The sequence below is a fragment of the Panulirus ornatus genome, chromosome 65 (assembly GCF_036320965.1).
Source record: "Panulirus ornatus isolate Po-2019 chromosome 65, ASM3632096v1, whole genome shotgun sequence".
Taxonomy (NCBI): domain Eukaryota; kingdom Metazoa; phylum Arthropoda; class Malacostraca; order Decapoda; family Palinuridae; genus Panulirus; species Panulirus ornatus.
In genome coordinates, this window is record NC_092288.1 from 6,952,534 (window position 1) to 6,976,218 (window position 23,685).

The 23,685-nt window shown below is 46.0% G+C and overlaps 1 protein-coding gene and 1 long non-coding RNA gene across 3 annotated transcripts in view; one reads left to right on the forward strand and one right to left on the reverse strand.

Moving 5' to 3' along the window:
* Positions 1-8,236, reverse strand: part of LOC139746653 (uncharacterized) — a 57,948-nt gene extending 49,712 nt beyond the window's left edge. The window contains exon 1 of the long non-coding RNA XR_011712186.1: positions 7,772-8,236. This is a non-coding gene — a long non-coding RNA (uncharacterized lncRNA). The remainder of the gene's footprint in view (positions 1-7,771) is intronic.
* Positions 1-23,685, forward strand: part of Liprin-alpha (PTPRF interacting protein alpha) — a 202,353-nt gene that overhangs the window by 20,406 nt on the left and 158,262 nt on the right. The window lies entirely within an intron of this gene.

The window sequence follows — 23,685 nt, forward strand, 5'->3', positions numbered from 1 at the left end:
ATTAAGTGACGTGGAGAACACAGGTAACCCCCTGTACCATCTTGAGTTTATACCAGGTACCAGCTCGTTATAACGGGAGTAACATACATCTCCCACTCAGTCAATGACTTTGGTAAACCTTGGTAGAGAAGCACGTACAACAAAGAAAATGCCCCAGGTATTTTAATCATTACGGAAACTCTTTCGCGAATGTATTGGTACGTTGACACAGTGCATGAGAAGAGACTAGCAGATGAAGTGGTAATATGGATGTATAATTTCCCTGGTAGAAAACAGACGGCATCTATTCACTAAATAATTGACGCCGATGCCTATAGAGAACTTTTTTTGTCTCGCGGATATTTAATGTTTGTGCTTGAAGTGTTGTGCGTTACTTTCAAAGGGAGTGGTCTTAGGGCAGAGTGCATGGGCGTATCTAGTGAAGCTTTCACGGGTCCTGGACCTCCACAGTTCGTGTTGAGCCCAGGCTTTTGAGTTGGTTTCGATGGTCGACTAAGCCATTGCAAGCCGCAGCCCACTGGCCCATGGTAGCCCCCACAAACTGGCTGGTCTGGCACTCTTTGTAGGTTCTTGTCCAGGGCACTCGTAATCTTCGTTGTGGATTCCATGGCGTTTGTGTTTTGTTGGAGCAGAGCTGTTAGTTGAGAAGGTGTATAACCATATTCCAATTTTTCCGGTTATTTCCCATCTTATGCTATATATGAGCTATGATCCCATGGCCACATATATCAGATGATTTTTGGAAAGTCTGTGTGTAAATCACTTCAACATTCTGATGACACTGGTTTAAGGAAGTGAGAGGCCAGATCTTCCCGACCTGAAACCAAGTTGTCCTGTGTTATGTAGATGGTTCAGTTCTCAAAGTTCCTTCAGTCTGCGATGTTAGCGCTACTGAGGAGTAGTTTTTTTCAGGATCGCTTTCCCTCCATCTTTGTGGAGTGGGGCTATGTGATTCAGTTTCAGACTCTCTGTGATGATGGTAGAATGTAGCAGGCCTCATCTCCAGAGGAGTTTTAGCGCTCGTGTAAGAGTTTTTTTTTTTTTTTTCGTCTCTTTATGAAGAGTGTGCTCCAGGAGTCCGGTCCTGGGGCAGTGCTTGGCCGTGCTCCCAGTTGGCCCTCTCTTAATGCTGTGGTCAGGTGGTGACATCCAATATACGTAACACTGGCGGATTACTGTTTAGAAAGAAGTCTCTTGGGTTGTGTGTCCTAAAGGTGGTTCACGGCTCACTGAATAACGAACCCCCCCTTTTTTTTTTTTTTGAGTGTTATTCATCTATAAAAGTACCAGTAGAGCTTGTGGTCCTCGATTTCTGTTTTGCATACCGTAGTATTTTAGGTTATTGATTATTTGATTAATGTCACTTTCCTCTTTTCCTTTTTCCGTCGTTTCATATGACATTTTAAGTTTGTGGTGTGGTGTCCGTTGGGTTCATTTCAGAGGTTTTCCCTTCTCTGCTGAGCCTGTCGGTGCGATCATCGAGCTCGACGGTAAAACCCATGGATATGATGGCCTGGCCTATGACCCGATATATAAGGGTGCGGTCAGAAACCAAAGCCATCATACCCAGCGATCATACCGCTGTGCTGTAGGGTTTGAAATAGACAAAATGGAAGGAGGAAATGTCTGCGCCAACCGCCCTTATACATACTGCTGAATGGGCCGTGTCTTGCACAGTGTCTTCAATGACATATTCTCGAACCCTGGGTGCTGAGGAACACGCGCGCACCATCTTCACCGCACAGCCACAGCTGGTAGTTGTGTATTAGTTAACATGGGTCTCGGCCAGAACCTCGGCAGGAGTAGTCGTCAGTTATTGGAGAGGTCCGTCAGTTCCTCTTGGTTGGCGTGTGACTTGGCGGGGAGGCCCTCCTGTCGTATCATTTATGAGATTGTTCTGATGCTTGGCGGCAGCGTGGGAGGTGGGTTGTTCAGGGGCCGCCTGCTGTCAAATGTCATTTGAGTGTCGGGATGATGGAGGCGGGCAGCGCTCTCCTACGGGCGGGACAACTCACCTTCCATCACCTGGCAGAGTGACAACATCTCTCACACACAAAACTGGAATCTGCTGGTTGATTACAGATGATGGACGGGGGGCTGCGGTGGCCGAGGTGTTGGCTACTTCGTTGGCCCCGGGGCGCGGGAAGGTCACCGTGCGCAGGAGTCATTGCCATCATGACTGGTGTAGTATGTACGAGGCGGGGCGCCTGGTGCCATGTAGAGCATTAATATGGAATGTTTAATTTTATTTGAGTCACATCCACGGATCACTGGCCTGAAACCAACAGAAACGACTGTGTCTGTGGTTCGTCCGTTGCTTGTGTCTTGGGTAAAATTTTGAGGCAGGTGTAGTGTGTCATGAGGTTGTCAGAGATTTAACATCAAGTATATTAAAATTGTTACTTAAGTATTTCTTTGTTTCTTAAGTATTTTTTTTTTTTTTTATTTTCTTTCCCTATTACACCTTAATGATGTACTGTATCATGTTTTTATATTCATTATTATTATTATTATTATTATTATTATTATTATTATTATTATAATTATTATTATCGTGCTGCTTGTTAGGGTTGCTCACAGTCAGTACATATACTTGTGGAATGACGTAGAGACATAGATTATGAGCATGTTTATATGCATACGTACATCACGTCGTGAGTTCAAGACCTGCCAGGTTATTCCCGGGAAGGTCATGTGACCAGCACTGCCAGGGAGGCTGACTGCGTTTTGCATATTGCCAGAATTACCCTCGTATTGAATAACGGGATATAGATACGGTATATGTTTGACCTGAGGTTGAATATGCCTCTGCCGTTTGATTTCCCAAGCTGGAGGAGTAAAACACAGAGACAGCGGAGTTGGTTCAAGGGAAAGGCAACGAGGGCGGTGCCAGCCAGACCTAGTAAGATGAGGTGTGAAGAGAGAATGCACGTCCTCAATCCACCTTTAATAGAGGGAAGGTGGCGGGAAGGGGAGAAGTTGGAACTTTTCAACCGGGGACTGTGCTTGAGAACCCAGATCAACCCCAGTACCTCAGAACACGACAGGAACCTGGGCAAAATACTTCATAGTTATAGTCATGGACATTTTTGAACAGGTAACATGGAGTGGCTGACGAAGGCAGTCGAAGATCCGGAGGTCTCTGCGATAGGAACGAGAGGTTAACAATAACGATAGAAATGAGGGGTGAACAACCTTTTTGATCGCCACTGTACGACTATTGGGGTTGATTTCTAGGCTGCCATACCCAAGGGTCGTATCATGGTCCTCAGACGTCGCACTTCTATGCACAAGAGGTTTCAGAGGTGGGAGACCACGGGAGTAGCTCCTTCAGTTGTATAGATAACATCATTACACACGCAGATAAGACCATACATAATCTGTAACCCATTTACTCAGCTTTAGACCCTCACGCCTTCAACTAATACATTACTTCGAATACATACTACATGAGGATGCGCATGAGCTAGTAATATATATATGCATGCATGATTACGGCGTGATGATGGCGTATGTCAAAAATTTTCCGTATCTTAACTCCATCATTCTCGGTGGCAATACTTTTCCATTCTCTCTTATAGATTTAGACAATTATAACTACAGAAAAATCGAGAAATATGGTTTCATTTCGTCAATTTACTGTGGTGTCAGTAGCTGCTGGTTGTAGGACGATAAAGATATGTCATAGTGTATATATAATTGTTGAAGTGGTGGTCTAGGTTTCAGCCCAGATGAATGTATTTAATAAGCCTACAGAGGGGTTTGTGTGGCGGCCGGTACAGCCATTTCCACGAGGTATTTATTTGCAAAGGCGGCCCCTCAGGTGGCAATCGCGCGCGCGGGCGGGCGGGCGGCCGGGCGGGCGGGCAGGAGGTAGGGTCCAGTGGTCGATGGAGGTGTTTCCGGGACGCTCACTAGATGGCGTTAGCGGCCGGCCGGTGTGTCCCGCAGCCGCCGTGATAGACGGTCTCTGTTGCTTCCTGCCACAATCCATTTGCCAACCCTATACCTCCCAGCCTCTCCTGGGTCAACACTCTCGCCGGTCTCCGTGCATTTAGTCGCTGGTTGAGTCGATGCTGAAATGGTCGGGGGTGCATGATGATTTTGTGAAGTATTTACGATATTTCATTATTGTTGGTTTCTAGTCTTTCTTTGATATATTAACCTGCCCCCTCCCCCCCACGAAAAATGATATATTTACTTGTGGTCATAGATTCTCATCGATGTAAATGCACTTCTGTAATGTATAGGCTCCTGCTCTGTACTTTTTTTTTTCGTTTTGTGATGTAATGGGTTTAAGATAAACGCTCCCGGCACCTGGCACCTTGTCTTGCACTGATAGGTCAAAGACACGAAGGGTTTACAGATTTTATCTTTTATCTCTTATCGCTTCTATGTGCTTCAGTCTTTTCGTGTTATATTGATTTTATTTAAGATCGTATCATTATGTGTTTGTTGTTTCATTTGGTCTGGCTATTTGTGTACCTTCCAGATAGTGAAACGAAGTTTTTTTTATGGTCATGTTTCATTTGAGAGAGAGAAAAAAACTCATTGGTTCCTTTGTGGGGATGACAAACTCTGGTTCTTGGGGGAGATGACAAACTCACTAGTTCCTTTGGGGAGTGACGAACTTAATGGTTCCTTTGGTAGTTGGGGGAGGAGGGGGGCTTCGTCACAAGCTGTAGAAATAACTATTTTTTTTTCACTAGTTTCTTTTCGTTCCTTTCTGAAGTCATGTTCCCAGGGTCACTTTGCATTGAGGTTACACTGCGAGTGATACTTCGTCTTCGTCGAGGATGTATCATAATCAGTGGACGAAGAGGAGTACAATCTCGTCGAACTCGCTCTTTAAAGAAATCTCGCATTTCCTTGCTACTGATGGTGGCGGAATCTTTGCGCTGCAGGAACCTCAGAAAATGGTTGTGGGTTTTATTTCATTATATATATATATATATATATATATATATATATATATATATATATATATATATATTGGGGGAGGCTTCAGTCATGGACAAAAGTCCACGTCGAGGCCGGGCCTTAATTGAAACATAGTGAGGATTATGAAAGGGAAAAAAGAAGAGACAAGGAAAAGTGTTTACGAATTTTAGGGGAAGTGAAATACCTCCCTTTTAAACTGTTCCTGGTCATATATATATATATATATATATATATATATATATATATATATATATATATATATATTCTTCCCAACCAATCATCCGGTTTTCGCCTCAGAACTGAAGTCTTCTCGTTGGTCAAGCCGACTGTCGGGCTCCACTCTTGTCTTCATAGATGTTTACCAATGTGGCATACTCATAGGGCACACTTGTACAACTCAACCACATGGCTGCAAGAATTAAGAGACAGGAGTGGAACACGGCGTGAATCAAGACGGCGGAAGGCAGAGTCCAAAACGATCCCGGGCTCCAAGCAGCCTAGCAATGATTATTTGAGGAATACGGGGTATCAGCATTGCAACTACTTCAGAAGTAAGGGGCTGTTAAGATAACAGGCGTGAGAGGGGTCAGCGGTGTGAAACTGTTGTGAGAAATCTTACACCGTTGAGACTGGCTGAGGATTGGACAGATGCTCTTAGCGAAGACAGAATGGATGTTAGAAGGCTTAGGACGTGAAACGCAGGATTTGACACTCGTTGAACAGACGACTCGCCTCCCTAGTTAGGAAGGGGCACGTGAGATATTGGAGAGGTACGGATAAGGCCACCAAGAAATCCCTAGAAGTCAGCACACATACTTCTAGAGGATTCCATGAACAGCAGGGCGGGCTGTGCGTCGTGGGGAAGGACTGCGGTACAGGTTTCGCCACGTGATTGGTTATCAAGAGCGGGAACGGGGCCTGACAGGCGGCTTGACCAGTTGGAGGACTTGAGTTCCGCCACGCCAAGCGGATGATCGGTTTGAAGGCAACTAGATTTTTTCTTTTCTTTGGTCAGGCCATGGATAAAAGGCCATAGGGTCGAAATGTTTCGAATATAAATGTCTAACTTTAGGCTTGTGTTTCACAAATCACTCCAACTCTCACATTTGTCTTGATGGAAGTTGTGTGTATGTATGTATATATATATATATATATATATATATATATATATATATATATATATATATATATATATATATATATATATATATATATAGTTAGTATAAAGACAAACACGTCATTTACCCATCAGGTGTTTAGTGTATCAGATCTGAAGGCAGTTGAATTCTATATGTTTTGATGAGGCATTTCCGGGTCTAACCGTTTATGCTACTGGGCCAGTGGTGGATTCAGTGAATGCTGTAAGAAAGCGAGGCTTCCACTATGAGCGGGTCTACACAGGGCTTGGTTGAGTAAACACTTACTTCTTTTGTACGAAAAGTCGTGTTAAATACTTTTTGGCTTTAACGAGCCTGGCCAATTTTATCTCATAAAGTGAGCCAATGATTCTGTGTCAGTAGTTTTAATTTTTTTTTTTTACATAGCTTTTCCTGCAAAAAAAAAAAAAAGAAAAAAAACCAGCTGAATAACCATTAGGTTCCAGCGCTTTACAAATTCCACAGAATCAGTCGAATCAGTGGAGGGAACACCTCTTTTACTAACACTGGCTGACGGTAATTGTTGCTGGTTGGGTATTGTTTTTATATTGAAAGACTATTTAGATGAATGTAATTTCTGATGTTTTTAGGATCGAGTGTTCTCCTTTAGTAATTTGTTGGTAGTGTGCAGCATGGGTTAATGGCATCATTTCGTACGTGTTTTAGACTCTCGGTGCCACCGGCCGTAAGTAGATATACAGTATGATGCTGATATAGCAGGTAGTCGTTAGCGGAGTTGAATGAGGATGAAGTTTTTGAAAAGCATTTTCTTGTTTCAGGTAAGGAGGAGATAACGTTGCGATGAGAGATAAAGCGCGTCACTGGGTTGGCTGGAGGTGAGTCACTGTCTTACATGGATTTAAGAATGTAACTACAGATATACGAGCTACCTGCTGGTCAGGAGTGAGCTCTCGTATAGAAAATGAAAGGTAAGTCCTGCTCAGTAGCAAGTCTGTGCATTGCTAAATTCTAGTGCAGCCTAGCTGCTGCGAAGGATCGTAATGATTTGTTGTATGTAGGAGACAACAGTGACCTAGGTAAGTTGACACGCAAGGGAGAGGGTCGATGATACAGATGAGGAGTCACATGGATGAGTCACGCAAGTGAGGTGTCGCACAGATAAGGAGTCACACAGGTGAGGAGTCTTACTGGTTGGGAGTCACGCAGATGAGGAGTCACATAGGTGAGGAGTCATACTGGTTGGGAGTCACGCAGATGAGGAGTCACACAGGTGAGGAGTAACAGTGGTTGGGAGTTACACTGGTGAAGAGTCACTCAGGTGAGGAGTTACACTGGTGAGGAGTCACACAGGTGAGGATTCACACAGGTGAGGAGTTACACTGGTGAGGAGTCACATAGGTGAGGAGTCACACAGGTGAGGGGTCATACAGGTGAGGAGTTACACTGGTGAGGAGTCACACAGGTGAGGAGTCACACAGGTGAGGAGTTACACTGGTGAGGAGTCACGCAGATGAGGAGTCATGCAGGTGAGGAGTCACACAGGTGAGGAGTCACGCAGATAAGGAGTCACACAGGTGAGGAGTCACACAGGTGAGGAGTTACACTGGTGAGTCACACAGGTGAGTAGACACACAAGTTATAGGGGGTCACATAATGTGAAAGAAGACGTCATTATGATTATATCATCATCAGGAAGTAAGCTTTATGATTACCTGTGTGAGAAGGACTTGGCAGTCGACATCATCCTCAGCTAGTCACCAGAGGCCCATATTAGAATAGTTTAGAAGACAAACTGTCGCCGGGCACCGGAGGGACTGGAGATGGCGTGGTCTATGTGTATGTGTTGTGATCTTTTGAGTTCAAAAGCCGTACATCCACATCTCATTGTTTCTGTTCGTTCCCATTTTACACATGTATGTGCTGTGACCCCCCGCCGACACGTTTATCAGATGGTTCCGTAAAGTTTAGGTAAATCACATCACTTGTTCGTTCGCTTTCCAGAGCCTCAACCATCGTATCATACCGGACAGGCAACTACGAGGCCAGAGCTTTCTTTCTCTCGCCCAACACCATGTTGTTCGCCCGGGTTACGTAGATTATTCCGTTCCATAAATCCCGTTGTTTCAACACCCAGAGTTGATGCCAGAATCTTGAGGTGTGGGAGGGTGGTTGCGAGCAGGCTGTGGGGGGGTGTCGGGGTGCGGGCGGGCTGTGGGGGTGCTGCGGGCAGGGTGTGGGATGTGGGAGGGGTTGTCGGGAGCGGGCGGGAAGGGAACAGGACAGTGCCAGCCCCCGAGCCATGCCTCACTGTTGTGTGTTATGGGCCGCGCCTCACACCGCTCCTCCCACCCACCACTCTAGCCGCCAACACATTACACGCATTAGGCCGACCCACGATGATGATGTTTACTTTTATACCAGACGATTTCTGTGACCTCCTGTGTCGTACATGACCTCTGGGCCAGTAGTGATCACTGGTGTGCTGTGTGTACAGCAGGCCCGCCCTCCGTGCTGTCTTGGTGATCACTACTGTACAATGTGTACAACACCCGTCCCTCGTCCTGTCTCTGTGGTCACTAGTGTACATTGTGTACAACAGGCCCTTCCTTGTGCTGTCTTGGTCACGAGTGTACAGTGTGTACAGCAGGGTCGCCCGCCCGTGCTTCCTTGGTGATCACTGGTGTACAATGTGTATAACAGGCCCATCCCCCTTGCTGTCTTGGTGGTCACTAGTGTACAGTGTGTACAACTGGCCCGTCACCCGTGCTGTCTTGATGTTCATAAGTGTACAGTGTATAACAGGCCCGTCTTCCATGCTGCCTTTCTCATTAGTGTACATTGTGTACAGCAGGACCGTTCGTCCCCCGTGCTGTTTTGTGATCACGAGTGTACAGTGTGTACAACAGGCCCGTCCCCCGTGCTGTCTTGGTGGTCACTAATGTACAGTGTGTACAACAGGCCCGTCCCCCGTGTTGTCTTGGTGATCACTAGTGTAGTGTACAACAGGGCCATTCCCCGTGGTGTCATGATTACTAGTGTACAGTGTGTACAGCAGGCCCGTCACCCTTGCTGTCTTGGTGGTCATAAGTGTACAGTGTGTACAACAGGCCCGTCGCCCGTGCTTCCTTGATCATTAGTGTACAGTGTGTGCAGCAGGGTCGTCCCCCGTGCTGTTTTTGTGATCACGAGTGTACAGTGTACAACAGGCCCGTCACCAGTGCTGTCTTGGTGATCATAAGTGTACAGTGTGTACAACAGGCCCGTCGCCCGTGCTGCCTTGATCACTAGTGAATAGTGTGTACAGCAGGGTCGTTCCCCGTGCTGTTTTTGTGATCACGAGTGTACAGTGTGTACAACAGGCCCGTCCTCCGTGCTCTCTTGGTGATCACTAATGTACAGTGTGTACAGCAGGCCGTTCCCCGTGCTACCTTGGTGATCAGTAGTGTACAGTGTACAACAGGCCCGTCCCCCGTGCTGTCTTGGTGATCACAACTGTACAGTGTGTACAGCAGGGCCGTTCTTCGTGTTGCCGTGATCATTTGTTTACAGTGTGTACAACAGGCCCGTCCCCGTGCTGTCTTATTGATCACTAGTGTACAGTGTGTGCAACAGGCCCGTCACCCGTGCTGTCTTGATCACCAGTGTACAGTGTACAGCAGGCCGCCCCCCGATCTGTCTTGATCTCATGTACATTGTACACCACAGGGCCGTCTTCCGTGCTGTCTTGATCTACAGTGTACAGCAGGCCGCCCCCCGGTCTGTCTTGATCTCATGTACATTGTGCACAACAGGGCCGTCCCCCGTGCTGTCTTGAACACTAATGTACTGGGTGTACAACAGGCCCTTCCCTGTGATGTCTCGATCACTAGTGTACAGTGTATACAAAAGGACCGTCCCCCGTGGTGTCATGGTGATCTAGAGTACAGTGTGTACATCAGGGCCGTCCCCGTGCTCTCTCGATCACTAGTGTACAGTGTGTGTACGTCAGGGCCTTACCCCGTACTGCCTTGGTTATCATTAGTGTACAGTGTGTACAACAGGACCATACTCCGTGCTGTCATGGTGATCCCTAGTGTACAGTGTACAGCAGGGCCGTCCCCCGTCTGCCTGGGTGATCACAAGTGTACAGTGTACAGCAGGGCCGTCCCCCGTCTGTCTGGGTGATCACAAGTGTACAGTGTACAGTAGGGCCGTCCCCCGTCTGCCTGGGTGATCACTAGTGTACAGTGTACAGCAGGGCCGTCCCCCGTCTGCCTGGGTGATCACTAGTGCACAGTGTACAGCATGGCCGTCCCCCGTCTGCCTGGGTGATCACTAGTGCACAGTGTACAGCATGGCCGTCCCCCGTCTGCCTGGGTGATCACTAGTGTACAGTGTACAGCATGGCCGTCCCCCGTCTGCCTGGGTGATCACTAGTGTACAGTGTACAGCAGGGCCGTCCCCCGTCTGCCTGGGTGATCACTAGTGTACAGTGTACAGCAGGGCCGTCCCCCGTCTGCCTGGGTGATCACAAGTGTACAGTGTACAGCATGGCCGTCCCCCGTCTGCCTGGGTGATCATTAGTGTACAGTGTACAGCAGGGCCGTCCCCCGTCTGCCTGGGTGATCACAAGTGTACAGTGTACAGCAGGGCCGTCCCCCGTCTGCCTGGGTGATCACAAGTGTACAGTGTACAGCAGGGCCGTCCCCCGTCTGCCTGGGTGATCACAAGTGTACAGTGTACAGCAGGGCCGTCCCCCGTCTGCCTGGGTGATCACTAGTGTACAGTGTACAGCAGGGCCGTCCCCCGTCTGCCTGGGTGATCACAAGTGTACAGTGTACAGCAGGGCTTCCCGGCCTTGCTGTTCTCACCGAAGGAAAAATACATGAGAGTCAAAGGCTAAACGTCCCCCATCTGTCAATATTCTTTGGTGTTTACCTTCCTCGAAACTTTGGTCCTTCTGTTTTTCATTCTGTTTTTTCCCCAGTGTGATATATATATATATATATATATATATATATATATATATATATATATATATATATATATATATATATATATATATGCATTTATATTTTTATTTTTTGTTGCATTTCATTTTTCCACGTTTGGTTTATCAGTCTCTCTTTTTTTTTTTTTTTTTTCCCTCCCTCCCTCTCGTGAGTAAGTGGTGACTTTTAGCGACCGTGTCCTGTTCACAGTGCCGTTTTCAGTCCGAGTTGTGTGACCTTTCGCATTTCTGTTGCATTGGAGCGTGTGTGTGTGTGTGTGTGTGTGTGTGTGTGTGTGTGTGTGTGTGTGTGTGTGTGTGTTTATAGTGCAGGTTGGATGTGGTTTTCTGCTCAGAGATAATGTTGACATTGTGTACTGGGCATTACAGAGTAAAGCGGTATGGACTCGAAATGGTGTTGTGTTTTTTTCCTCGTGTTTCATTCCCTTAATTTTGAAAGTGGTGATGGTGGCGAATTGTGTGTACCTACAGTTGGCTTCTGGAGGTCCTCTAACCTCATAGCGTATTTTAGAGCCAAGTTCTTAGAGTTGTGTCGTTCATCATCCATGCAGTTTGGAGACGTGGTACACTTTTTGAAATACGTAACCAGGACCTCTTTACATATGTCCGCTGTACACCCCATAGTGTTTCTGATATGCACCGGCAGTGTGTTGCATCGTCTTACCCCCCCTAGATACTGGGGGGGTGGGTGGGTCATCTCATGCATCTCGCGTTCAGTGATAATGTCGTATGGTCTTCCATGCCTGTCGGTGCCGCTGGGGGAACAATTTGTGAATGAAAGTTTTGGTTCACCCCAGACGCTGTCGTAAACCGTAATGTGAAAGACCACGTAGGAAATGTTAAACAGTCGAGCTAACCTTCAGAGGCAACAACAGTGGCCTCCCTCCTCCGGAAGGATGGTGGGATGGATCCTGCGAACTTTCAAGACGAGGAGAGACATAAACGTTAGGTAGACCTCCGCGCACCATCGTAAGGCCCAGGTAGGTAAGGTAAAGTCCCATCCCATAGCTCTAGGGGTAGAAGGCCTTGGAAATCAGCGTAAGGTGCACGTAGGTAAGATAAGGCCTCATACCTATCCCTAATAACGAAAAGACCTCAAACACCATCGTAAAATATACCCTTCTCGTTTGCTCTGTGATGCGCTGGATGGGAACAGACTTGTTACGGCCTGGAATATCCCTTTGTCCACGCATACGTTTGTTGCAGATTGTGGAAAGTTTTGTTAGCTGCGGTGTTGTTTCCTCTCGCAGTCTGTTCGTTGTGGGCGTGGTAAGCTGATATGCCTGCCGTAGAGGGAACGTGATCGGGATTAGATTTTTTAGAATGGAAGGCGCCGTCTCCTTTAATTGTTCCTTGGAGTCCTGTGACTGCGAATCATCTGGTGGTTTTAAAGACGAGTTTAGATTAATGAAGCTGGGGTTCCGATTTTCGGTCCTGGTGACGAACACTTGCGTCTAGTACTTGAAGATTTTTGGTTTGGCGGCTGTTGTCGGTGGCGATTCTTGACCCCCCCTTTTGAAAATAACGGTAACGTCCCCTGGGTGTTGTGGCTCGACCTTTGATCTGTGTTGGAAGGGTCAGGACAGAGGCCCAAGGTATCAATACCCGGCGTTTATCCCGTGTTGCTTTAAGGTCGTGGCGCCGTGCTCATTTGACACCGTCGTGGCTCAAGGGCCGTACCGTCGTGCTCTGGGGGAACAGACCGACTCCACAATGTTTATGAGTGCGGCTGGAGTGCGTGGTGCGGCCTTGTCCTCCCAGGACGGCCGAGCCCACGTCTCACGCACGGCAGCCGACCACCGCCTTTGGAAATATTCATAGAAATGACCAGGTGTCTCCTGCCTGGACCTCAGCCTTAGTTGTGGCCTAGAGTCACCAGTGAGTGTGTCTCCTGTAGCGTATCGTGTCCTCGCTGCCGTGTGCTTGTGGATAGGGATAGACTTAGGCCAGTTCCAGGTCTTGTAGAAGGCAGTCGCTCCTTCGCCATCAGTGAAGACAGTCAGCACATCCGGGAACTCAGGACTTTATATACCCTAAGTAGCGAGGTTGTCCACGGATCATTAGCCGCTTAACGTATTCACGAAGCAAGGAGATGGCTCCCTCGGCAGTGGGCCAGGCCGCTTCGGTGTGGGAGAAGGACATGAAGGCTTGGTGACTGCTGCTACAAGTCTTGAACGACGACCTGGGTTGGCCATCTCCCAAGAGTCTTACACACATTGACGTGCAGAAGACGCGCCTCTTCCTCCAACCTTCTGACAAGATGTGACCAAACCCCTTTAAAACACGACGGTACGACCCTTTGGTGTGATGGCCTGGTCTTTTATCAGATGATTTAAGGGACGTGTCGGAGACCAGGCCATCATACTCTACAGGTCGCACCGGCGTGCTTAAAAAGGGGCGTACCGTCGTGCTGACGGGACGTGCCATTGAATTCACGAGGCGTACCGTCGTGCTCACGAGGATAAGGACAGGAATGAGTGGTAGCGGTGTAGTGTGTATGGGTCCGGTGTAGTAAGGGGGAAAGTGTTTATGTATATATAAGCCACGTGTTATACGTCACATGACACACTCTTGTCCAGTGGTGTGTGTGTGTGTGTGTGGGCCCCACGTGTGTTGTGTTTTGAAATGCAAGTCAGCTGTGGCTTTAGGGTCCCTAGATGAACTCTCCTGAGGTTGGGGGATGGGGGGGGGGGATCTATGAACGCACTCTCTTGGGGTTGTAGGGTTTCTAGACGCACTCTGCTGGGACTGGAGGGTTTCTGAACGCTTTCTCCTGGGGCTGAAGAGTCGTGGGCGCACTCTCCTGGGGCCGGAGGGTCTCCAGATGCACTCCCTTTAGAGTTGGAGGGTCTTTGGACGGACTCCCCGGCCAGACTGGAGAGTTTCAGGAGCCACGTTCACCCTTGTAGGTCATTGCCAATTTACGTGAGCTGGTAGACATTGCTCGGAAATCTTGAAGTTGAATCCTTCAAGCATTCTTTAATGGTCTGTCATTTCGTTTTTGTAGTGTTCAGCTGCTTACGCCTTATACCATAGTACTGTATTCCGGTCTGTTTTGGAAACGCTGTATGGAATGTATGGGTTTCCACTGGATGGAACTGTCATGTTTACATGGGGGAGGCCTTTAAGTAGGTAGATTTTATATAACTTGGTATGAGAGTGTGAGGGGCGCCCCGTGGATGACGCGGCAGTTGGCAGTTGCTCTTTAAGCATGTGTTAGTGATGACCAGCTGGGCGGAGAGGGAAGCTTCGACCGACCCGCCGCCGACCGCCTCCCTCCCTCCCTCCCTCTCTCTCTCCCTCCATGTCGGCAGGCTCAGGTCACCACATCTGCTTACCAAGAGCCTGTCTGATGAGAGGGCTACCGCCTTCCCGGTGTCTCCCTCTTGAGATGGCTGTTGCTTTCCTGGAGTCTGGAAGCGGAGAGGGCTACTGCTTTCCTGGAGTCTGGAAGCGGAGAGGGCTACTGCTTACCTGGAGTCTGGAAGCGGAGAGGACTACTGCTTTCCTGGAGTCTGGTAGCGGAGAGGGCTACTGCTTACCTGGAGTCTGAAAGCGGAGAGGACTACTGCTTTCCTGGAGTCTGGAAGCGGAGAGGGCTACTGCTTTTCTGGAATCTGGAAGCGAAGAGGGCTACTTCTTACTTGGAGTCTGGAAACGGAGAGGGCTACTGCTTTCCTGGAGTCTGGAAGCGGAGAGGGCTACTTCTTACTTGGAGTCTGGAAGCGGAGAGGGCTGCTGCTTACTTGGAGTCTGGAAATGGAGAGGACTACTGCTTTCCTGGAGTGTGGAAGCGGAGAGGGCTACTGATTTCCTGGAGTCTGGAAACGGAGAGGGCTACTTCTTACCTGGAGTCTGGAAGCGGAGAGGGCTACTGCTTACTTGGAGCCTGGAAATGGAGAGGACTACTGCTTTTCTGGAATCTGGAAGCGAAGAGGGCTACTTCTTACTTGGAGTCTGGAAGCGAAGGAGGCTACTGCTTACCTGGAGTCTACCTGCTGAGAGGGCAACTGCTTTCCTTTTTTCTTCCAGTTGAGAGGACTAATATATTCTTCGGGGGTCTTTTACCCTAACAGCACGGGTGAGGTCATAGGACGATCAAACTGTTTCCAGACGCAACCCGCAGGCCCACTTAGCTCCACCAGCTTGGCTGGGTTGGTGCACTCCATAGGTACTTGTCCAGGGCACCACCCTTAAGCTTCTCCGCTGTGCATCCTATGGTGTTTCTGGTGGTTGCAAGGCAAGGTGTTGACCAGCCTCGGGGTCCATGGTGTTTTAAGGTGCTTTCTCCTTTTGTGCATATCGCGACTTTGGATTTCAGAATTAGTATTTTGCCGTCTTCCTTGCCAGTCGTGCCTGCAGGAAGTTGTTTGGGAGTTTAAGTTGGGGACCCTTGCCTTTTTTTTTTTCGGATTTTCCAGGGAGTGCAGCCTCAGGGATTTCAGGCGTTCTCAGTAATTTAGTTTCTCGACCTCGCTAATGTGGGCCGTGAAGGATCTCTGAACACCTGATTTTGCAGTTTAGCGTCCTTCACTGGGTGATGGTAGAACACAGCAGTATTCTGTTCATGAGAGACTTAACGCCTCGAAAAGTATCATCAGTGGTTTTTTTTTCGTTCTGTTGTGTTGGAAGGTCGCAGGATCCATCCCACCATCGCTCTAGAGGTAACTGCATTACTGTGTTCGCTAAAAGAGTGCTCGCTGAAAGTTCGTTCGTTAACATTTATTGTATCAAGGTCAGTAGGGGTACCGTGGAGGCACTAGAAATGGCCCGGCTTGTGATTTCTTGGTTAAAAAGGTATATATAACCTTTTCATATTTTTTTTTCCAGGTTATTTCCATCTTAATGCATTTTATGTGCTATGACTCCATAGTCACATTTATCAACTGCTTTTAGCAAAAATTGCGTAAATCACAAGTGGTCAAGCATGTGAGAGGCAAGATCTTCCCGCCCTGAAACCATGTTGTCCTGGGATATATGAATCGTTCATTTGACCGGTTTTCTTTCCTTTGATGTGTGAGCTGTCGGCCTTTTGAGGTCCGCTAGTTCTTTTTCGCCTCATGTATAACGTTCGTCTTTATTGCTCGACATTTTCAATCTCCTTTTTTTTTCTTTTCGAAGTGTTCACGTCTTTAACATAGACCTCTTTTGTCAGGGTGCTCTGCGTGGTTTCCCTTTGTGTTACAAACATACCATAGACCACATCTCGTCCCATTTTATTCGCTTGCCAAGAACAGAGATTGCTGAATACGCCTACGTGGGTGCATGTGTTTGGCGTAGGCGGTTTGGCATCGAAAACTTTAGTCACTGCGTAGTACAGTTAGGTTGTGACCAGAGTACAGGATGTTTCGTATGATGATGTCACAAGTGAGGTCCACGTTATTTGTAATGAGAAAGCCCAGTGTGTTATTTCGTCTTTATTGGTTTTGTTATTTGGTGAATGAGGTTGGGAAAAACTTGTCACGCTGTCTCAATGTTTCATTGACACGAGTTTGCTGGAGCTGCTTCTGGTGTTGGTAGTTAGAGCTACGCTATTGTTTCTTACTTGTCGTCTCCACTTTATGTGTGGTGGTTTGAAGCTCTTCAGAGATCAATATATTTGGGACTGGGTTTCCGAGGCTACTGCTTACCTGCAGTCTGCCTGCTGAGAGGTCTACTGTTTTACCTTGTGTGTGCCTGCTGAGAGGATTACTGCTTACCTTGTCAACCTGCTGAGAAGACTACTGTTTACCTAGAGTTTCCCTGCTGAGAGGTTAACTGTTTACTTAGTCTACGTGCTGAGAGGACTACACATAGTCTTCCTGCTCAGAAGGCTGTTGCTTGCATGGTGTTAACCTGCTTAAAGGGTTACTGATTACGTAGATTCTACCTGCTGAGAGGACGAATGCTTCCCGGCGTCTGCTTGTTATGAGGACTACTGCATACCTATAGTCTACCTTCTGGGAGGAACTCTAAATTGGATTTTACTTGCTGGGAGGACTACTGCTTCCCGCGAGGTCTGCCCGCTGGAAGGACTCAAGGTGGAGGTGACAAGTGGTAAACCTTGTGGAAGAATCCACTGATGTAGGAAAAACAAACCTCCTGGAAGAAATGGGAGAGGGGTAACCTTAGACCCAGTTATACGACGAAGAGGAGAGAGAGAGAGAGAGAGAGAGAGAGAGAGAGAGAGAGAGAGAGAGAGAGAGAGGTCATTTATGAAGTACTTGTCACGTGCGAAGAAACAAAATGAAATCTGAGAGAGATGACCGATAGATCTGTGTTTGCTGGAGAACACGACAGGTTGGGGTTGGTCCCAAACTCAACTATGGGGATAGAAGACCTCTGAGACTTTCTTCTTGACCTTAACTCCATTTTCAAGGTCTTATTTTATCGTCTTATTCTGAGAGAGGACGGGAAAGGAGGTACTATATCTTGTTTGCTAAGGTTGATCTTTTCATTTTCTAGTCCTCTGCTGATACTTGGGGGATGTTTTTATTATTCTACATTGCATAATACACGAATTTTCATACACGAATTTTCAGTTTCCTTTGTACCCATGTGAACTTAAAGAAATTCAGGCACAAGCAAGTCCTCGTAAGCGTTGAGTTAGTTTGATGGTGTGCGTCGAGGCGTGGTGGTAAGTCGGCCGGAGCCGCGGGGCCGTCGGCTCAGCTGGGATATTTGTCTCGGCTCTGTTTTCCCCTTTCTGTTAGTTCTGTTTCTGTGGCATTCTCAGACCAGCGGAGGTAGGTGTCGCGTACCGGGAACGCAACCCGTGGTCGTACCGCCAATGATGGACGCATCTCGTCTCGCCTCATCGTGGTGACTTCGCATCCGAGGGTGTCATCTCTACCCTACACTCGTCACCCAGCTGTGGCAGCCCTGCATGGCACAAAAGAAGGAACTCTTGTGCTTCCTTATCGTCATAATTGATTCTCTGGTGGATCCAACTGCTCGATGGGGTTACCTCGACGACTTTATCTTCGAATGATCTGATCTACGATCGTGAGAGAACACGTCAGATCCTGCATCTAGTGCCTCAACATTCTTGTAGAACTGAAGACACTTGAACCTCCTGCGCCACTACTCGGTAAACATCTACACACCTACGTGTTAGAGGCCGCTAAACGCACAGGTCCTCCAGTTGAGGAAGAAGAGCCATTCAAATCATCATCTGTCACCAGAGATCCCTCAGTCTGGAGTTGCAGTTCAGCACTTTACAGAACGTACTCCAAAAGGAAACTTTTAATCTATGCATATTCAACATAGATTTGTTGCATGGAAAGCTTACTCCTATGATGAAGATAAACGCCATTATAACTAGAAACATACTGATCATTGGTTTATGTTTTCATCTTATAAATAAACAGAATCTAATATTAGCAGTACAGTACATTTTATAACAAGAAATATTTTAATAACAAGATGAAAAAAATCTAATCGGATGCAAACATATAATTTGGGATGAGGGGTGGAGCCTAAGAGTGCAAGGTAACGAGGGGAGGAACCAAAGACGAGAGGTTTTTGGGGTTGATTAATGGAACTCAAGGGAGGTGAGGGATGGAGCCTAAGGGAAGGGGTCCTGGGGATTAATTGAGTCCAAGAGGGGGATTTAGGCTGGAACCAAAGGAAAGAGGTGCTGGAGATGAGGGATAGAACCCAACTGAAGTAGTGCTTGGGTTTAGGGGTAGGGATTGAGGGTGCTGGGGTGAGAGTTGGAGCCTGAGGGGAGATGTAAAGGGTGGAGCCCTTAGGGAGAGGTGCTGAAGATGAAGATTGATGGCCTTAAGGAGAGATGCTAGGAGAGAGCCTGAGGTAAGGGTTACTTTGGGTGAAAGATGGTGCCAATGTTAGGTTAGAGCTCAAAGGGAGAGTTGCTGAGTGAAAGGATGAAGGATTTTTGGGGTGGAGGGTGGAACACCGATGTTAGGGGTGTTGGATGAAGGATGTAGTCCAAAGGAAGTGGTGCTTGGATGAAAGGATGGAGCCTAAAAGGAGGGTTACTGGAGTTGAGGATGAAGCCTTGAGGGAGTTGAAGCTGGGGAGGATGGGTGGAGCCCAAGGGAAAGTGTTGTGGCCTTAGGGAAATGTTTATGGGGCAAAGGGTATACCAAGTGTGGACTTAGGGTTTTCAGCCCCCATAGTTTGGGCAGGGGCAAAGCTGCTGCCCTGGGACAATGGTCTACCAAGCTGTTGGAAGCAGGCCCACTTATAATACACAACAATCTGGCTGTGTTGGTACACTTTATAAAAGGTTATCATGGGCCCATCTCAAATTTATCCATTTTACATTGCTTAGTGTTTCTGATGTCCAAAGGCAGTATGTTGAATGGTCTTCAACATGGGATGTTCAGTGTATCTTTCCTTTTTGTGCTTATTGCACCTTTTGATTTTAGGGGTAATATTGTAGATCTACCATGCCTGTTGTATGAGTGTGCATGTACGTAGGGAGGAGGTTGAGTGATTCCAGGTGAAGGTAGGGTCTGCAGCAGGGGTGTATGATGTTGTTATAACTGTTTCAATTAGTGTATGGATGAGGGTGGTGAGAGAGGTGAATACAGGGTTCTTGGAGAGAGGACAGATAAGGAGTCTGTAGGGATGGGGGAGTTGTGGGCTGGGAAGTGAGTCATTTGTTGTTTGTTGATGACACTTGGAAGAAGTAAAGTGTTTTATATATCTGGGAGTGGACGGGGCTGCAAATGGATCCACAGAAGCTGAGGTGAGTCATTAGGTGGGTGACAGAACAAAGGTTCTGGGAACAGTGAAGAATGTGTGGAAAGGGAGGTCACTGGGAGGGCAAAAAATGGGTGAATGGGTTGAAGATGAAATGCCTGAGGACAGTTGGTAATGTGAGGAGTGTTGGTCAAGTAAGCAATGACAGGGTAAGAGAGAGAGTGATAGTGAGAAAAATATTATTGAGACTTGAAGAGGGTGTGCTGAAATGGTTTGGACATCAAGAGAATTAGTAAGGAGAGGTTGACAAAGAGGACATGATTGTCAGAAGTGGAAGGGGCGAGGAGAAGGATTTGATTGCATTGGAGATTGAATGATGGAGCAAATGTTTTGAGTACTCAGGGCCTCAACATGGATGAGGGTGAAAGGTGTGCACAGGATAAAGTAAATTGGAGTGATGTAGTATACAAGGTGCAATGTGCTGTCATAGGACTGAACCAGAACTTGTAAAGCAGCTGGGGGAAACCAAAGTAAGGTCTGTGGAGCCTGGTTGTGGATAGGGGTCTATTGTTGCATTGCATATGACTGCTAGAGAATGTATATGAATTATTGAAGCCTTTTCTTCTTTTGTTCCTGGGACTGTCACACTAACATAGGAAACTGTGAACAACTGTGAAAGAAGTGTTGTGAATAAGTATGATGAGTGTGTGTGACCCAGTGACCAACAGTCACATGATCATCTGTCATGTGATCTTGTTGTACCAACAGTATGATTCGTTCTCTCGTTTCTCATTCACTTACCTATGTTAGCAATAAACAGTTTGCTTAAAGACAGATTCATTAACTGCATACTTATTCCTTCTCTAAAGTCTTCATGCGTTTGTTGTGCAGTCATATCATTCAGTATAACTTAATGTACCGTACATATATGAATATTCCTTCTCCAAAGTCTTTATTCATTTGTTGTGCAGTCATATCATTCAGTATAACTTAATGTACTCTACATAAGTGAATATTATGTATTCATTTATGGTATCTTCCTCTGTCTACATTATCATTGGTGAAAGACTCAAGAGTGAGTATTAATGAATATAAAAATGCAGGTTTTTTTTGTCATATCTTTGTTGATTTTAGCTGATAGATGAATGTTAAAGATATCTAACTTGTAGTTCAGATTTTTTCTAATTGTTCTGTAGACAAAACATTATCTCCCATTTGATATATATTGATTATATGAAAATACTGTGTTTAGGGTTTTGATCATATTTTCCTCTGTTATGTATCAGTTACAGTTAAATGATGTTAACAATTGATATTTCTTAGACTTATCTGTCCATTAGTTTATGTTTTGAATAGAGTAATAATGAGTGTTTCAGTGTTCACTGTTACATTACTATATATTTATTAATAGACAGACAGACTGAATATGTGTGATTTCAAGTGATGAGTGGTTTAATTCTGAGAACTTTCATCATAGAAATAGAAATCATTTGGTGAGAATGTTTGATGAAAATATAAGAAGCAAAATCGAATATTGTTGTGTTGTTTGGTCACCAGCAGAATGAATGAATAAACATAGTAGAGAGAATTCAAGAGACACTTCACAAGCAGAATTGAAGGGATGGAATACATGAACCATCATGAAGACTGAAAGAAGTGTTACTATGTTGCGTAGTTAGAAGAGAAATGTTATGAAGATTTGCACATGGCAACAAATTTAAGGTATATAAGAAAATATGTAATAACTGAAAGCTTCTTAACAAAGAAGACACAAAGTTACAAGGTCTTCAAGTACACCATCAAATATACCAAAAGTGAATCAGAAAAAGTTATTTAACACCATAGAACATACCAAAAATATATCAGATAGAAATACTTGAGAGCCCAACCAGGAAGCTGGAACAGCTATTCATTATATGGCTGGGAGAAATAAGAACATACATTAATTAACCACAGAGGAATTTAAAAGAATACTTGACATGTGATTAGAATCAGTCCTAGATGGGTAAGAAATGAACCTTGTTGCCTTATTGAGCAAAAGTAGTTGCTGTTAGAGGATATAGTGTTTGAGGTGTTTTGACCACCTTACCAATACAGCCATCCCCACCCTCCATTGTTTCCCAGTCTCCAACTGTTCCTTCTGCTATTGTTGCCCAGCCTGAGACTCTTTCCCACCAGCTGGAAATGACCTGTCTCCTGTCATAACCTCAGCAGAGGGAGGCTGCCTGCTAGTCTGGCTGGGGCACCACCACAATGGCCACACTCACCACTCCTCTATATTGATTTTGTGTGGCGCTGTCAAGATGCTGAGACAGTGGGGGGGAGGGAGGGAGGATTAGTGATGTTGCTAGAGTTGGGTATGGTGGTGATGGTGTTTGGTGTAATGTATAGTGAAGGTGGTTGATGTGTAGTGATGGTGGTAAATGGGTAGTGGTAGGTGGTATGTGTGTGTCGTAGTAAATGTGGTGGCAATTTTACTTATGGTGCCAGTATGGTGATGATGGCAGTGGTAATGGTGGTTGTGGGTGTAACAGTGATAGTGGTGGTGATGGTGATGCCATTGATGGTGTTGGTTATGTGGTATGCATGGCGTATACTGTGCCTGTCTTAAGGGGTCTTCTGTTCCTACAGTCCAAACTAAACCCAGGCTAATGGGTTGGACTGTTGGTCACTCAAGCTGTTGGAGAATTTCACAGCTCTCTTGTTCATATAGCTTCCGCACCCTGGTGTTCTGGTGCACTTTATAAATACTTATTCAGGGCACTCTTTAACTTTTCCACTGTGCATAACTCCCATGGTGCTTCTGATAATTTCTGGGAATGTGTAGAAAAATTGGGCCCTGGATGTTTAAGGCATTCTGTCTTTTTCTGCAGATCTCATCTTTTGATTTCAGGGGTAGTATTTTACTGTCTTCCGTGCCTGTTGTACCAATAGAAAGTTTTATCCAAGTGTAAGTACGGGACCATGCCCTCTAGGATTTCAAAGGTATAGATGAAGTTATACTCTCATTTGCATCCAGGGAATACATTCTCATTGATTTCAGTCATTTCCAGTAATTTAGTTCCTGTACCATGTTGGTATGGCATTGAAAAATCTCTGAACAATGTCTGATTCTGCAGTTTCACCTGCTTTGTATGGTAATGTTAGGATGCAGCAATAATCTGTTCGTGAGTGAATTAGGGCTTTGAAGTGTATCATCTTTGGTTTTTCTTCTTTTGTCTTGAAAGTTCAAAGGATCCATTCCAGCTCATTCTAGTTTTGGCTTACTGTAGGATGTGAAAGTTTGCTGAATATACCTTATCTTTGTGTTTGATTGCTATCCTGATATTTGTGAGCAGACATTTGAACATTATAGGATGAGAGCTGTACACTCATGGAGCCCCATTTTTAATATTATTAATACCATCAGGAAAACTTTAAAATCTGTGTATGGTACTAGCATTCACTATCTCCTTGCTTAGACCATTCTAATCATCCACTAGTATTACACTAAAGCAGTATATCTTTACATCCTTCTTAAGTATTTTTCTCAACTTCTGATCATAGCCTTTGGTAACTCTGGCACTGCACTTCATGAAGAACTGTTAATTTGTCTCCTTCATTCTGTTGATTTAGGAGCATAATGGCCATTATCAGGTCAATCTTTCCTCTGTCAGCTGTCTTTATTCAGATAACATCTTGATTGCTCATTTTAAGACCCTCTCCATCCTATCTTTGTGCTTCTTTAGGTACAGTATCCAGAGCTAAGGAACAGCATCCAGTTTATGTCAAATATGTGTTTTGAATAGGCATCAAGAGATGTTGACATGTAGATAGAATAACATACCAAACATTTCTTATCCAAGTACTGTAATGCAGTTTCAAGATTTACCTACAGACAGTTTACTTCTTTAACAGTTCTTATGTTTTCCAGTAGGGACAGATTAGCTACAGTGTTGACCCTTAGGTATCTTGCACATGCTGATTCGTGCAGCTTATTTTCCA